Genomic DNA, 14,132 nt, shown 5'->3' on the forward strand with positions numbered 1-14,132 from the left:
GTATATCAGTATACGTATTACCTAGAAGAATTAATTTCACAAGGCAACAACCAGCTACTTGTGAGGTGAGAGTCATCTGAGCCATACACACCTGATAAGTAACAGGTGAAATTTTCAAACGCTTCTCCTTCACAAACTGAAGACTTATAAAACTCTCGGTACTGCCCGTATCTATAAGGGCCTTCACTTCTCACCCATTAACTTGGGCCGTAACTATAGCTTTATTTAGGCCATGAGCAAAGGCAGCAGAAACTGATGCAATAAACGCCCTATCTAAAGGCTGAATAGTCGCAGAGGAGGCAATTGATTTACAAACACGTGCATAATGACCTCTCTTGCCGCATTTACTACACACAGCCTCCCAAGCAGGACACTTCAGACGAGGGTGCCGGGCGTTCCCACAAAAATAACACTTCTGAATCCTAGAGGCAACAGCAGCCGAAGTACAAACTGTTTCAGAATCTGGTAAACCACTCCTATTAAGTCCACATAATTCCTTTTCATCTGGAACTGCCGAAACCACAGTCGCAGACCAATTAAAAGGAGCATAAGAATCCGAACTTCTCTGAGCCAAATGCAATGTAGAGGCTTGCTCAAAAGCACTCTTGGGATCCAAAGTCTTATTTTCTAATAACCGCTGCCGAATTGATCTGGACAATATCCATTAATAAAAGCATCCTGTACCGAGCAGCACGGTGGCATCGTGTATAGCACTGTTGCCTCACAGCGCCAGGGACCCGGGTTCAAATCCGGCCTCGGGTGACTGTCTGTGTGGAGTTTGCACATTCTCCCCGTGTTTGCGTGGGTTTCTGCCGGGTGCTCCGGTTTCCTCCCACAGTCCAAAGATGTGTGGGTTAGGTTGATTGGCTATGATAAATTGACCCTTAGTGTTAGGGGATTAAATACGTGGGGTTACGGGGATAGGGTGGGATATGTGTTGGTGTAGGGGTTACGGGGATCGGGTGGGATATGTGTCGGTGCAGGCTCAATGGGCCGAAATGGCCTCTATCTGCACTGTGGGGTTTCTGTGATTCTGTGATTCTTCCTTATATTCTTCTGCCGACACGGCCTTATAATTACAGTTAGCACCAAGGCGTCAAAGTGCTTGTAAATAAGCATCCAAAGATTCTCCCACCTGCTGCCTACGGGCAGATAGAAGATGACGTGCAAATACCTCATTCTTTGGTTTAACAAAAATCTTTTCCAATGTAGCAATAGCCAATTCATAAGTTTCACAGTCCAAGATATACTTATACACATCCAGAGCAATGTAGTTGATCAGTATATTCAACTTATTTAGAGACTCTTGATCCAACACACCCAAAAAGTTTTTTAATGTACGATACCAGTGTTTCCATTTATCATCCACTCCTGCAGAATTAGGGTCAGCATTAAATCGTTCCGGTTGAAGATATCGCTCCATTCTAACGAAAGGTTAATAAATTGAAATAAAGAGTAGATTTGCCTTTCTAAATCTAGGCTTTATTAACCTTAAAAACCCAGCAGCACATCTTCAACACCCAGTCCCAACCAAGGCTGTAGAGAACTGAATTTAAGATGGCCACCACAAATCACATGACATCAACTACCAATGAGTTTACAGCATACATCTCAAGGCAGGAAACAGACAACCAATCACAATACTTCTTACAAAACAAGAATAATCACCACAAGTATGTAGATGACATTTTGATAACCTCGGGAACAAATAGGAAACACGTACACGCCTTAGTACAAGTATTAGATATCATCCAAGCAGCAGGGTTGAAGATAAACCCTAGGAAGATAAACCCTAGGCTCAAGAGAAGTGCACTTTCCTGGGGAATGAGGCAGTGTTCCTGGGACACAGAGTGGATATCACTGGGCTCCATCCGCTCAAGGAGAAGGTACAAGCACTGCAGGACGCCCCTGCTCCTACAAATGTGGCTGAGTTAAAAGCTTACCTGGGACTGCTGAACTATTATAACAGGTTTTTACCAAACTTGTCAACTGTGTTAGCACCTCTTCACAAACTACTGTGCAAGGAGACAGAGTGGCAGTGGGGAGAGGAGCAGGGGGTTTCATTTGAACAGTCCAAGAAACTGATGCTGTCGTCGGATGTGCTGGTTCACTACAATGCAGAGAAAGACATAATTCTCTCTTGTGACGCTTCACCTTATGGGGTGGGGGCAGTTCTTTCACACTGCATGGAAGATGGAACTGAAAGACCAATAGGGTTTATGTCCTGAACTCTAACACCAGCGGAAAAAAACTATTCCCAATTAGACAAAGAGGGGTTAGCAGTAATGTTTGGGTTACAGAGGTTCCACAAGTACATATATGGCAGGAAGTTCACCATATACACCGATCATAAACCTCTTCTCTCTCTTTTCAATGAAATGAAAGCAGTTCCACAGGTGGTGTCACCCCGCATCCAGAGGTGGGCAGTGACGTTGAGGGCATATGAGTATGTCATCATCTACAAGGCGGGCAAGTACCATGGGAACGCAGATGCCTTGAGCCGTCTTCCACTGCCAGACACACCTATCTGTGCAGCTCCAGAGGACAGAGTTTTGATGTTGGAGGACACTGACACGGCACTTGTGGCTGCAGAACAAGTAAGAACATGGACAGGTAAAGATCCAGTACTGTCTAGAGTTCGAGAATATGTGGTGAGGGGATGGCCACAGCATCCGGAAGGAGCTGACTTCACACCCTACAGTGTAAGGAAAACAGAGCTGATTGTGCAGGATGGTTGCGTGTTGTGGGGAGCATGAGTGATTATTCCACAGCCAGCACAACAGTCTATCCTAGAGCAACTACATCAGTGTCATCCGGGGGTCTCGCATATGAAAGCCTTGGCTAGGAGTTACTTGTGGTGGCCAAAGGTAGATGAGGAGATAGAAAATCTAGTCAAGACATGCAGCACTTGTCAGGAACACCGGAAGGCACCAGCAGCGGCTCCTCTCCACCTCTGGGAGTGGCCGGATAAACCATGGAGAAGATTGCACTTAGATTATGCGGGTCCATTCATGGGGAAGATGTTCCTCATAATCATTGATGCACATTCCAAATGGATGGATGTTTATCCTGTAAATTCTGCTTCTGCCACTACTACTATAGACTGCCTGCATCGGAGCTTCAGTGATCAAGGGCTACCGGAGATCGTGGTGAGTGACAATGCCACTTGTTTTGTGAGTACAGAGACAAAAGAGTTCTTGAGAAATAATGGCATAGTGCAGGTGACCTCGGCTCCATATCATCCGTCCTCGAATGGACTTGCGGAGAGAGCCGCACAAACATTTAAGGAGATGATGAACAAAAGTGCAGAAGGGAGTTTAGCAGCCAAAGTGTCACGGGTTCTGTTTAGCTACAGAAGAACACCTCAATCCACCACAGGACTCTCTCCTGCTGAGATGTTATTAGGTCGTAGACTACGCTCCACTCTTGACCTTGTCCACCCAGACCTAAAAAGGAAAATGGAAAACAGACAAAACAAACAAAAAGAGAACCATGACAAAAGAACAAAGAACCGATGTTTTGGAGAAGGAGATGTGGTCCTTACCAGGAATTTCAGTTATGGACCAAAGTGGATTCCTGGCTTCATAGACTCAATGACAGGTCCAGTATCATACAAGGTCATGTTGTGAGATGGTAGGGTAGTACGCAGACATGTAGATCAGATACTTCCCAGACAAGGGGAAATTGAAATGAAGGTTCCAGATGCAATGACTGAAGACAGGTTTGCCCCCAGTTATCCAAGTGCATCTGTGGTGCCACCACCAGGGGCAGAGACAATTCCACAGGAACCTATTCGTCAAGAGGAAACCATCGTTGCAGAGTCAGATACTCTGAGCACTGCTCAGGAGCAGCTGGTGGCTTCACCACAAACAAGCAGGGACTTTACTGTTAGACGTTCACAAAGGACTCGCAAGCCACCAGAGAGATTGATACTGAACTGTTAGATTTGTCAAGTATGGAACATGATGAATGGCGACTCCTTATGTGACCCTCAGGAATGGTTGTTTGTTAAGAAATTCATACTGAAATCTTAACGGTGGAGGGATGTAGTAATCTGGGATGTTATGATTAAGGTTATCCACCAGGTGGTGCTGTAGCCAATGCTGCTGCTAAGGTCAGAGGTTTGCTTCCTGTTAAGGTCAGAGGTTTGCTTCCTGTCAAGGTCAGCAAAGAGTGAAATGCCAGGATGCAGGCATGATGTTTGTTACTCTGTTTGTTAATAAAGTACTCGTGCTAATTCTACGTTATCGCCTCTTCGAGTTCTTGTTCCACTACATGGATTTATCACAAACACTAAGGACTGTCCCTTTGTTTCCGCCTACAGGTGCTTCACCTACTGGAGTAACCAGGAAATGGGGACACCTTGTCGCAATCTACATTGTAAACAACAAAATGGGCAGAATATGGGCACTCCTCCTCCTGGGAGGTTTGTGTGCTGGAGCCATAGCAAAGAATCCAGCGGAAACCAGGAGATGCGAGTTCCCCGCACATTTGGTTAACGGTAGTAGTACCACAGGGTGTGTATGTATAGTCACTCACACTAAGTGTGTGAATAATTCCTCCGAACAGTCATTATGGGAGCATAGCACAGATCGAGCAACACTTATATGTGGGACACGGGAAAACAACAAAGTATACAAACAATTGATGTATCAAGATGTGGGGAGCCGCTGGGCTAACTATCAGGGGTGTCATTGCCAAATGACTATCCAACATTTAAAACGATGTCCCCTGGTGTACCCACAACCCTCACCTCCAGAAGGGGAATATGGATTACTGTGTGGGTTCTGGATACAATCAGGAGGCCAGTGCTCTGACCAGAGTACCATAATCATCCAAGAAAGGCAAGGCCAGAATATAACTGTATGTTGCTTGGGGATGCGACGCAAAACATGTTAGTACAACCATGGGGGGAAGCCCCACCTGCATGGGGGAAGGGAAGTCAACGTGTACCCAGACGTACACAATACGACAGCCCCCAACAACCCCTATGCCAATCAAGCCTATAATTACCTCACCAACTGCCTTCGACCCCTGGCCTGCCCAATGCAAACATCAGGCACTACCAGTGGCTTGGTTATAACCCTCACTGAAAATGTATTGTATGACAATGTGCAACATGAGCTTGTACCGGCAGTGCTAGATTTAACAGATATGGCCTTACCTACACGGTGTTCTAAGAAAACTCAACAATTATATCAACACCTCCTTACTCAAGTGTTAGAACAAGGTGCAACATGGAGTGGTGGTGGGCATAGTAAAAGAAATAAACAAATATGGAGACGTAAAAGGTCTGTGATAAATGACGCAGCAACTGCCTTTAATATGGGTACCTCAGTTGTTAATACTATTGATTTGGCAACACTAGATCAGAAGGTTAGAGACCTGGGGTCTCGCATCAAAGCTGTATTACAAAAAACAAATGAGAACGCGGATAAGGAATTATCTGAGGATCAAACGTTGACCATACATTGGCAAAAGATAGTTACGGTGCTAGAAACACACGCCCAAACCATTAATAAATTAATAAAAGAAGAATACAATGCATCTCAGCAGGCGGCTGCTAATGACATATGTAGCACATATGGTAACTGGAATGTGGAACAAACCATAGAAACCCTGGCCTAGATACAGGCAGGGGAAGTACCCTTATGGATAATGAATCAACAATTAAGGGCGAACCTGACCGGTGGGCACAAGGGGGATGGTACCTCTAAACAGATGTTGGCAGACAGGAGCTTGACGGATTGCCAGTTAAGAGCAATGGTTCGGGTGTACCCCACACAAGTCGAGTGTAAACCTGACAGGGGAGGGCTCCTAGTGTTGGTACTGGTAATGGCACCCGAAGCCCAAGGACGAGGTGTACCGAATCCAGAATATTGGGGCAATGAAGGACGGAATGCACATATCCCATCACAATATGTTACCATATGCTGTAAAGATTAAAGGGAATTTGGCTGGAACAAAATTGGAGGGATGTGTTACTAGGCACTCTATCACTGTATGTCCAAATAGTATTGGGCACAGTCCAGAAGCACAGTGTGGGTTTAACAATACTGGTACCAATCAGGATATTAATTATACCATGGAGGCCCTAGAGGCGGATTTAAAGCCCACTCAAGTGGCATATGCCGGAAAGGGTGAATATTGTGTTACAACTAATTTAAAAATGTTTAAATATGCCAATCTAACTTGTGATATTCCAAGTCCAGAGTTCTACTTCACTCCTGAAATCCCGGTACGGATTGGACATGAGGAATTGTTGGAGATACACCAGTATAATCTCACCACCTTACAAGTTTCTGACTATATCAAGGAAGACTTAAAGGACTATCAGAACACATTTTGGTATCCGATACCCCCGTTGCCGGACCACTTGAAAGTATTGTGAATGGAGATAGGCCTCTCCCAGAAGGTTTATTATAACCTACAACAGAACAATAAGAACATTAAGTATGACATTGACCAAATTAAAGTCACCACTTGGTGGGATGACCTCTGGAGTTGGGGACTAAATATAGAGATCCATCCTTGGATTAGATTAATCTCACATATATTAGTAGTAGTGCAATTTGTTGTAATGTGCTTCTTGATTTTCATGGCCTGTAATATCGTGGGCAGAGGATGAAAAGGTTGGCAAAGGCAATAAAACAGAGCCTGGGTGAGAATATCCTCAGTGTCTCTTTGATCCCAACAAAGAACATGTCTGAGTGGTACCAGGAGGAGTAACTACTGGGGTAAGGTGCATATAAAAGGGGAGACAATCATAGTTTGATAGGACTATCATATGTTCTGCCTCTCTTCCATCCGGACTGGTGGCCACCACGAAGGGAACCAGGTTAGATGAGGTACAGCATCTTGCATATGTAAGTATCCAGGGGATGCCTGGGTGGTTGCAAGAGCACAACCCTAAGCGGGGCACATCTATGGGCAACCATGGGTGATGGATAAGGGTTGGCTACCTTGGGCTTAGCCAAGGGCCAAAAGGGGGGATTGTTAGGATAAAATTTGCTTTAGGGGATATAAAGGGGTAGGCCTCAATATTTAACTGGTATAATATGTCTGAAAGGTACCATTCAGTCTTGTCAGGCTGGAAAACAAACGCAAAGCACCGTGGGATACTTGGCTGTGTTAACACTTTTAGACTAACATAAATGAGTTTGTCTGACTAAGGACATTCTGAAGATCTACTTATAATTACACTCTACTTATAATTGCACTGAGTAAATGCTGAGAGGAGGCCTGCTCCTGGAAGAGATAAAAGTACAAAAACACATTGACGAAGTCTTTGCAGTTAAGGCCTTGAAGACTGTAAGCCTCTCAAAATTATACAAATTCCCCCAAAGTAAGAAATAAATGATATTGGACTGTTTGAAATAATATTGGTCCAAAGGGGCTTAAAATCAAAACCCCAGGAAGATTTGGCTAGTTTAAAAGTCATGTTCAGCCCTGTGGAAAACTGTGGCAAAGGGAGGTGGGATGGGCCCCTGAAACACAGACAGTTTGAGTATTGAATGTTCTGGGCCACCCCAACCTTTCTACATAAAGACAATAAAAACTGTTCCCAGCGAAACTCACGGAGCCACCAAGAAGATGAATAAAACTATACATGCCAACGGTCAACGAAAGAGAACCTGGCCCCAGCAGGAAAAGACAGCAGTTTAAAACCAATCAGAAAGATTTCCAAAATGCTTTACACATTTTAAACTGATTTCAAAGCAATCCTGAAACCAGTTAAAAGCAAATTAAAAATAGATGGACCATCCCCGAAGCTCGTTGAGCTTTTAAAACATTTAAAAAATAACAAGCCCGCCAAAATTTAACAAAAGAACCACAGATTTGGCGGTCAGATAAGCCAGGCCTCAAACCAGTATAATTGAGGCCTGCTTGTTCAGTGAAACAGTCCATAGGTTGAGGGCAGTCAGCACGATGAGGGCAGTCAGCACGTTGAGATCAGCAGAGCAGATCAGAAAGAAGGCTCAAGTTCAGTACAGGAGAGAAAGTACGGTTCAGAAAAAGATATCATCATCACCATACTTAGTCAGAGAATCGGAGACTTGAAGGAAGAAGAACGAAACGGAAGAGAAAGGAAATCGCAGCAACCAAAGGCCTCAAGAAACCAACAACTACCAATATTCACAGAATCACAGAAACCCCACAGTGCAGATAGAGGCCATTTCGGCCCATCGAGCCTGCACCGACACATATCCCACCCAATCCCCATAACCCCTACACCAACACATATCCCACACTATCCCCGTAACCCCACGTATTTAATCCCCCTAACACTAAGGGTCAATTTATCATAGCCAATCAACCTAACCCGCACATCTTTGGACTGTGGGAGGAAACCGGAGCACCCGGAGAAAACCCACGCAAACACGGGGAGAATGTGCAAACTCCACACAGACAGTCACCCGAGGCCGGATTCAAACCCGGGTCCCTGGCGCTGTGAGGCAACAGTGCTAACCACTATGCCACCGTGCTGCCACCAACCAGGTAATATTGGGCCACCACGACCAACAAGAAACCAACCACCGAGAAGTCGAAAAATCACAAACTTGTTTCCACTCTACAGGCTAGTCTGACTTAACCCTGGGTAAGATTTGACACAAAAGACCCTAAAAACTTTACCTAACCAAAGAAAATTGGATACTTACCCGATAAATCCAACTACGCAGCTAACCGCATCAGCGGACAGGCGAAGACTGAAGACCCAACGCAGGTGCAGTCTTCCACCATGTCCAGGGTACGGCAGGCCCCAACCGCCACAACTAAAGAGAACCCCGAAATCGTGAACCTCTACAATCTGTCAAGAAAGTTGTTTGATGAGCATTTCCTGGTCCTTTGGATTTCAACCTAGTTAGGATAGTGGGGTTGGGAGGGTAAGGTATTTTTGTCTATTGTAATTCTCCCTCGCATATTCTGAGTGTTCCCACTTTTTAGAGTATTGTAGGAGTCTACGTACTCCTAGCAAAAAATACTGAACTCGGAGAGATTCAACAGAAGAGGTTTAATTGTTGAGGCTGCATGCTGAACACAAAATGGAGTTAGAGACTACACAAGTACAACTCTCTTTTCTCAGTCCACAGCTTCGACTGCTCCTCCCCCGCTCTGGGCTTAACTATGTTGCAGATCAAGTTTCTTAAAGATGTGATCCTTCTTAAAGGCATGACGCCTGACTTATAGTCTACGGACCGGAAAGCGGATTGTGTCCATTCTGTGATCGGTACGCCACACAGCTCCCCCCAAAATCCGCTAGTAGGGAGCGTATGAACCGGCGTGGTGGCTCGATGGCACGGCCGGAACGGCACTTGGCGGTTGGTGTCGGGAGCGGGGCGGTCGGACGCGTCTGGCTCTTAGGCGGTCTGCCCCGCGGTGGGGGTTGGCCCACTTGAACGGGTTCATTGGGCTCTAGGTGTGCCAGCTTGAGCCGGTTGACCAACACCTTGTCAGTTCTGCCGCCCACTTCGAGGAGGAAAACTTGTTCCCCGTCTGGAGTACCTTGTAGAGGCCGTCGTATGGGGGCCGTAGAGGTCCTCGGTGGGTGTCATGGCGCACGAAAACAAATTTGGCCATGTGCAGGCTAGGTGGTACGCGGGTTGCTGGTTCACCGTGCCGGCCGGTGGGGACCGGAGCGAACTGTTGTGCTCGGTTGGCGAAAGCGCGGCGTTGCTGGTCAGCCGACCAGGGGGTCGTGGCGGTGGGCAGGAACTCTCCAGGTATGCGCAGTGGCTGGCCGTACATGAGTTCCGCCGCTGAGGCTTGCAGGTCTTCCTTGACCGCGGAGCGTAGGCCAAGTAGCACCCACGGGAGGCGGTCGATCCAAGCCTCATCCTCGAGGCTGGCGCGGAGGGATGCTTTCATGGACCTGTGGAATCACTCGCACAGTCCATTGGCTTGGGGGTGGTAAGCCCTGGTGCGGTGAATGGCCACCCCGAGGTTTCGGGCGATGGCGGCCCACAGATCAGAGGTGAACTGCGGGCCTCTATCCGACGTCATGACGGAGGAGACGCCAAACCGGGCGACCCAGGTACCGATGAACGCCCTCGCGATGTCGGCGGTGGTGGTGGACGTCAGTGGAATGGCCTCGGGCCAGCGGGTGGTACGGTCCACGATTGTCAGCAGGTGCGTGTGACCTTGTGATGGCGGCAGGGGGCCGACGAGGTCGATGTGGACGTGGTCGAATCTTCTTTCTGGCACGGTGAACTCCTCGAGTGGGGCTTTGATGTGTTGGTGGATTATGGCACGCTGCCAAGCTATGCAGGATCTGGCCCAGACGTGCACATCTTTGCGCAGGCCGCGCCAGACAAATCGGTTGGCCACCAGTCTAATGGACGCGCGGGTGCCAGGGTGTGAGAGGCCATGGACGATGTCGAACACCCGTTTTCGCCAGGACGCCGGGACGGGGTTGCGCCAAGGAGGTGTCGCATTTGAATGTGACGGCAGATGGGCCGCAGGCGACGTCGGTCAGTCGCAGCCTTGGGAGGGTTGTGGGCACGGAGAGCAGATCGGGGTCGGTGCGTTGCTCCGCTGCCAGTTGAGCATAGTCCACTGCCAGGTGGGCGCCGTGGACGGCGGGGTGGGATAGGCAGTCGGCCACCACGTTGTCTCGACCGGAGACGTGCTGGATGTCCGTGGTGAATTCGGATACCGCGGCGAGCTGGCGTTGTTGCCTGGCTGACCACAGGTCCGCAGATTTCGCCATCGCGAATGTCAGGGGTTTGTGGTCGACAAACGCGGTGAAGGGGCGGCCCTCCAGAAGAAATCTAAAATGGCGGACTGCCAGGTACAGTGCGAGGAGCTCGCAGTCAAAGGCGCTGTATTTGGCCTCCGGAGGGCGCAGTTGGCGGCTGAAAAAGGCCAGCAGTTGCCATGCCCCGTCGACCCACTGTTCGTACACGGCGCCGACCGCGTGGTCGGAGGCGTCCGTGGTGAGGGCCACCCTGGCGTTGGGCTGTGGGTGAGCGAGCATGGTGGCGTTGGCGAGCGCCTTTTTGATCGAATCGAAAGCGGTCAACATGTCCGCCGACCACTCGATTGCCATTCTGTCTTTCTTACCCCGGAGGGCTTCGTTTAGGGGCCGCATGAGGGAGGCCGCTCCGGGAATGAAGCGGTTGTAAAAGTTGATCATCCCCAAGAACTCCTGGAGGCCTTTGATGGTTGTAGGCCGGGGGACCTGCTGGATGGCTTGCACCTTGGCGGACAGGGGAATGGCTCCGTACTGCGTGATGTGGTGGCCGAGGAATTCGATCCAGCTGAGGCCGAATTGGCACTTGGCTGGGCTGATGATGAGCCCGTGCTCACTGAGTGACTGGAACAGGGTGCGGAGGTCCTCGATGTGATCCTGCTTGGAGGAACTAGCTACCAGGATGTCATCCAGGTAAACAAAGAGGAGCTTCAGGTCCCGGATGACCGAGTCCATGAGCCGCTAGAAGGCCTGGGCCGCGTTTTTGAGGCCGAAGGGCATTCGGAGGAACTCGAATAGCTCAAAAGGGGTGATTATGGCCATCTTGGGAACGTCCGTGGGGTGGACTGGCACCTGATGGTAACCGCACACCAGGTCGACTTTGGAGAAGACTGAGCGGCTGGCCAGTCTAGCCGAGAAGTCTTGAATGTGCGGTATGGGGTACCGATCCGGCGTGGTGGCGTTGTTTAGGCGCCGGTAGTCCCCGCAGGGTCGCCATCCCCCGTCGGGTTTGGTGACGATGTGGAGTGGGGAGGCCCAGGGGCTGTTGGAGCGGTGGATGATGCCGAGCTGTTCCATTGTGGCGAACTCGGCCCCCGCGATCTCCAGCTTGGCTGGGTCCAGCCTGCGGGCGTGGGCATACACCAGTGGGCCTGTGGTGGGGATGAAGTGTTCTACCCCGTGCTTAGCAACCTTCACAGAGAAGATCGGGTTGGTGAGGGCTGGGAACTCAGCCAGGAGTGCTGAGTAGTCGTCCGCTGAGCGGGCGCGGCACTGCCACGCCATTTTGGCGGGTTGGGGGGGGCCATGGCACCCGGGACAGGTGACATGGTGTTCATGTCCACGAGGTGGCGCCGAGGCATGTCGACCAACAGGCCGTGGGCGCACATGAAATCCGCACCGAGGAGCGGGGAGAGCACCTTGGCGGTGATAAACTCCCAGTGGTAGCGGCGGCCTGCGAGGTCTATGGTGACGGTGCGGGTGCCGTACGTCCGGATGTCGGTGCCGTTGGCGGCAGCCAGCGCAGGGCCGCGGCTGCCTCGCTGGATCTCGAGGGCAGACGCGGGGATGATGCTGTGCTGCGCGCCCGTGTCGCATAGGAAACGGCGTCCGGAGGCGCTGTCCGTAACGTACAGCAGCGCACCTGCTTGCCCCACGGCCATCGTGTAGGCCGGTGTGCGGGCGGTTGGAAACGTGCAGGGATGGCTGCAACGGCGTGCCCGTGCGCCGAACCGGGTATGGAAGTAGCAGTAGCCTTGGGTAGGAGGGCCTGGGGGATGTGGGGGCCTGGGGGACCTCGTGGCCGAGCTGTGTGGCCGCGCGATAGAGGGTGGAGCGTGCGCCGACGCTGCGGAGGCCAGGTCGGGGGTGACGGCGTGGTTGGAGCTGGCAGACAGGAGCTTATCGGCTTCGTCGGCCAGGGCCTCGAGGTCCATGAGGCTGGACGCCATGATCGCCGGGCGGATGCTGGGAGGTAGTTGGCGGATAAAGAGCATGCGGAAGAGGAACTGGGTGGTTTCTCGTCGGTCAGAGCAAGCATGTGTGAGAGCAAGTCTGATGGCGTGGAGTCACCGAGGGCCGGGAGGTCGAGGAGGTGGCAGTTGCGCACGAATTGGGAGGCTGTGAATTTTTTAATGAGCGCGGCCTTGAGATGTGCGTACTTTCCTTCCTCCGGAGGGTTTTGTAGTGCTTTCCAGACTTTCGTGATTGTGGAGCTGCCCAGGGAGGCGAGGAGGTAGTCGTACATCGTTGCGTCGGCGGTGATGCCGCGGAGTCGGAATTGCGATTCGGCTTGAAGGAACCAGGCGGTGGCCAGGTTCTCCCAGAACTCCGGCAGCTTCACAGAAACTGCGTTTGTGTCAGCCATGGTTACGCTTAGGAGTCGTCCTGAGCGTCGGGGTCACCAATGTAGGAGTCTACGTACTCCTAGCAAAAAATACTGAACTCGGAGAGGTTCAACAGAAAAGGTTTAATTGTTGAGGCTGCATGCTGAACACAAAATGGAGTCAGAGACTACACAAGTACAACTCTCTTTTCTCAGTCCACAGCTTCGACTGCTCCTCCCCCGCTCTGGGCTTAACTATGTTGCAGATCGAGTTTCTTAAAGGTGTGATCCTTCTTAAAGGCATGACGCCTGATTTATAGTCTACGGACCGGAAAGCGGATTGTGTCCGTTCTGTGATCGGTACGCCACAGTATAATATTTATTGTATTGTATATTTTCCTGTCTCAAAATAAAAATCTCAATTCTTTTGACCAACTCAGGTGTCTGCTGCAATTTCATTGCAACCCCCAAATAAGTCCAAAGTCTAGAACCAAAGGAGTGAGAGCGATTCGAACTGCTCAGGGAGTCAGAGGTAAAGCTGACCACACACACCACCCCTTACAGAATGGCGACTGCGGCAGCACTTTGGCAAAAGGGATGTAATGCAATAGACCCTGTGTTTGATGAAAGAACGAAGATGGAAGAGAGGATTTCCTCTAACGTTTTTGAGAAGGTGAATATCACCAGGAAATGGGTGACCAGTCCGATGTGTGCTGGCCATCCGATGGACGCTGCAGCCAAATGGACTGAGAGCAAGGATCATAAAAAGTCGGTAGAGAAGGCCATCTGGTTGGTCTGCGCCCTACGACAGGTCCAGCTTTTAGATCAGCATGTTAAAGCGTTGACAGCAGAGCTGCAGGAGGCAGCTAAACTGTTTCAGGTAAGAGCTATGGCAGGGGAGGAACTATTGCAGGAATTACAAGCCCAAAATCAAGAGAAATTACAGCTAGTAGAGAAACACAGGAACAGGCATGAGTATTTTTGGTGTCAAGTCACCGAAGCAAAAAGCAATGAGCTAGTACTGAAAGAGGAGAAAGCTTGCCTAACCAGACAGTTAAAGGAACAGGAGGAAAAGTTCAGAGATGTGAAGGTAGCTTATAAAGTAGCAAGCACTAGGGA

General features: G+C 49.8%; 1 pseudogene across 1 annotated transcript in view; it reads left to right on the plus strand.

Moving 5' to 3' along the window:
* LOC147092727 (NACHT, LRR and PYD domains-containing protein 3-like) overlaps positions 1-14,132 on the plus strand; it is a 1,209,123-nt pseudogene that overhangs the window by 1,051,272 nt on the left and 143,719 nt on the right. The window contains exons 11-12 of the transcript XR_015075069.1: positions 1,660-1,673; positions 5,732-5,753. The product of XR_015075069.1 is annotated as an NACHT, LRR and PYD domains-containing protein 3-like (transcript). The remainder of the gene's footprint in view (positions 1-1,659; positions 1,674-5,731; positions 5,754-14,132) is intronic.

This window comes from Somniosus microcephalus, unplaced genomic scaffold (genome assembly GCF_052327205.1).
Source record: "Somniosus microcephalus isolate GS21.2 unplaced genomic scaffold, FLI_Smic_1.0 unresolved_chr2, whole genome shotgun sequence".
NCBI classification, from domain to species: domain Eukaryota; kingdom Metazoa; phylum Chordata; class Chondrichthyes; order Squaliformes; family Somniosidae; genus Somniosus; species Somniosus microcephalus.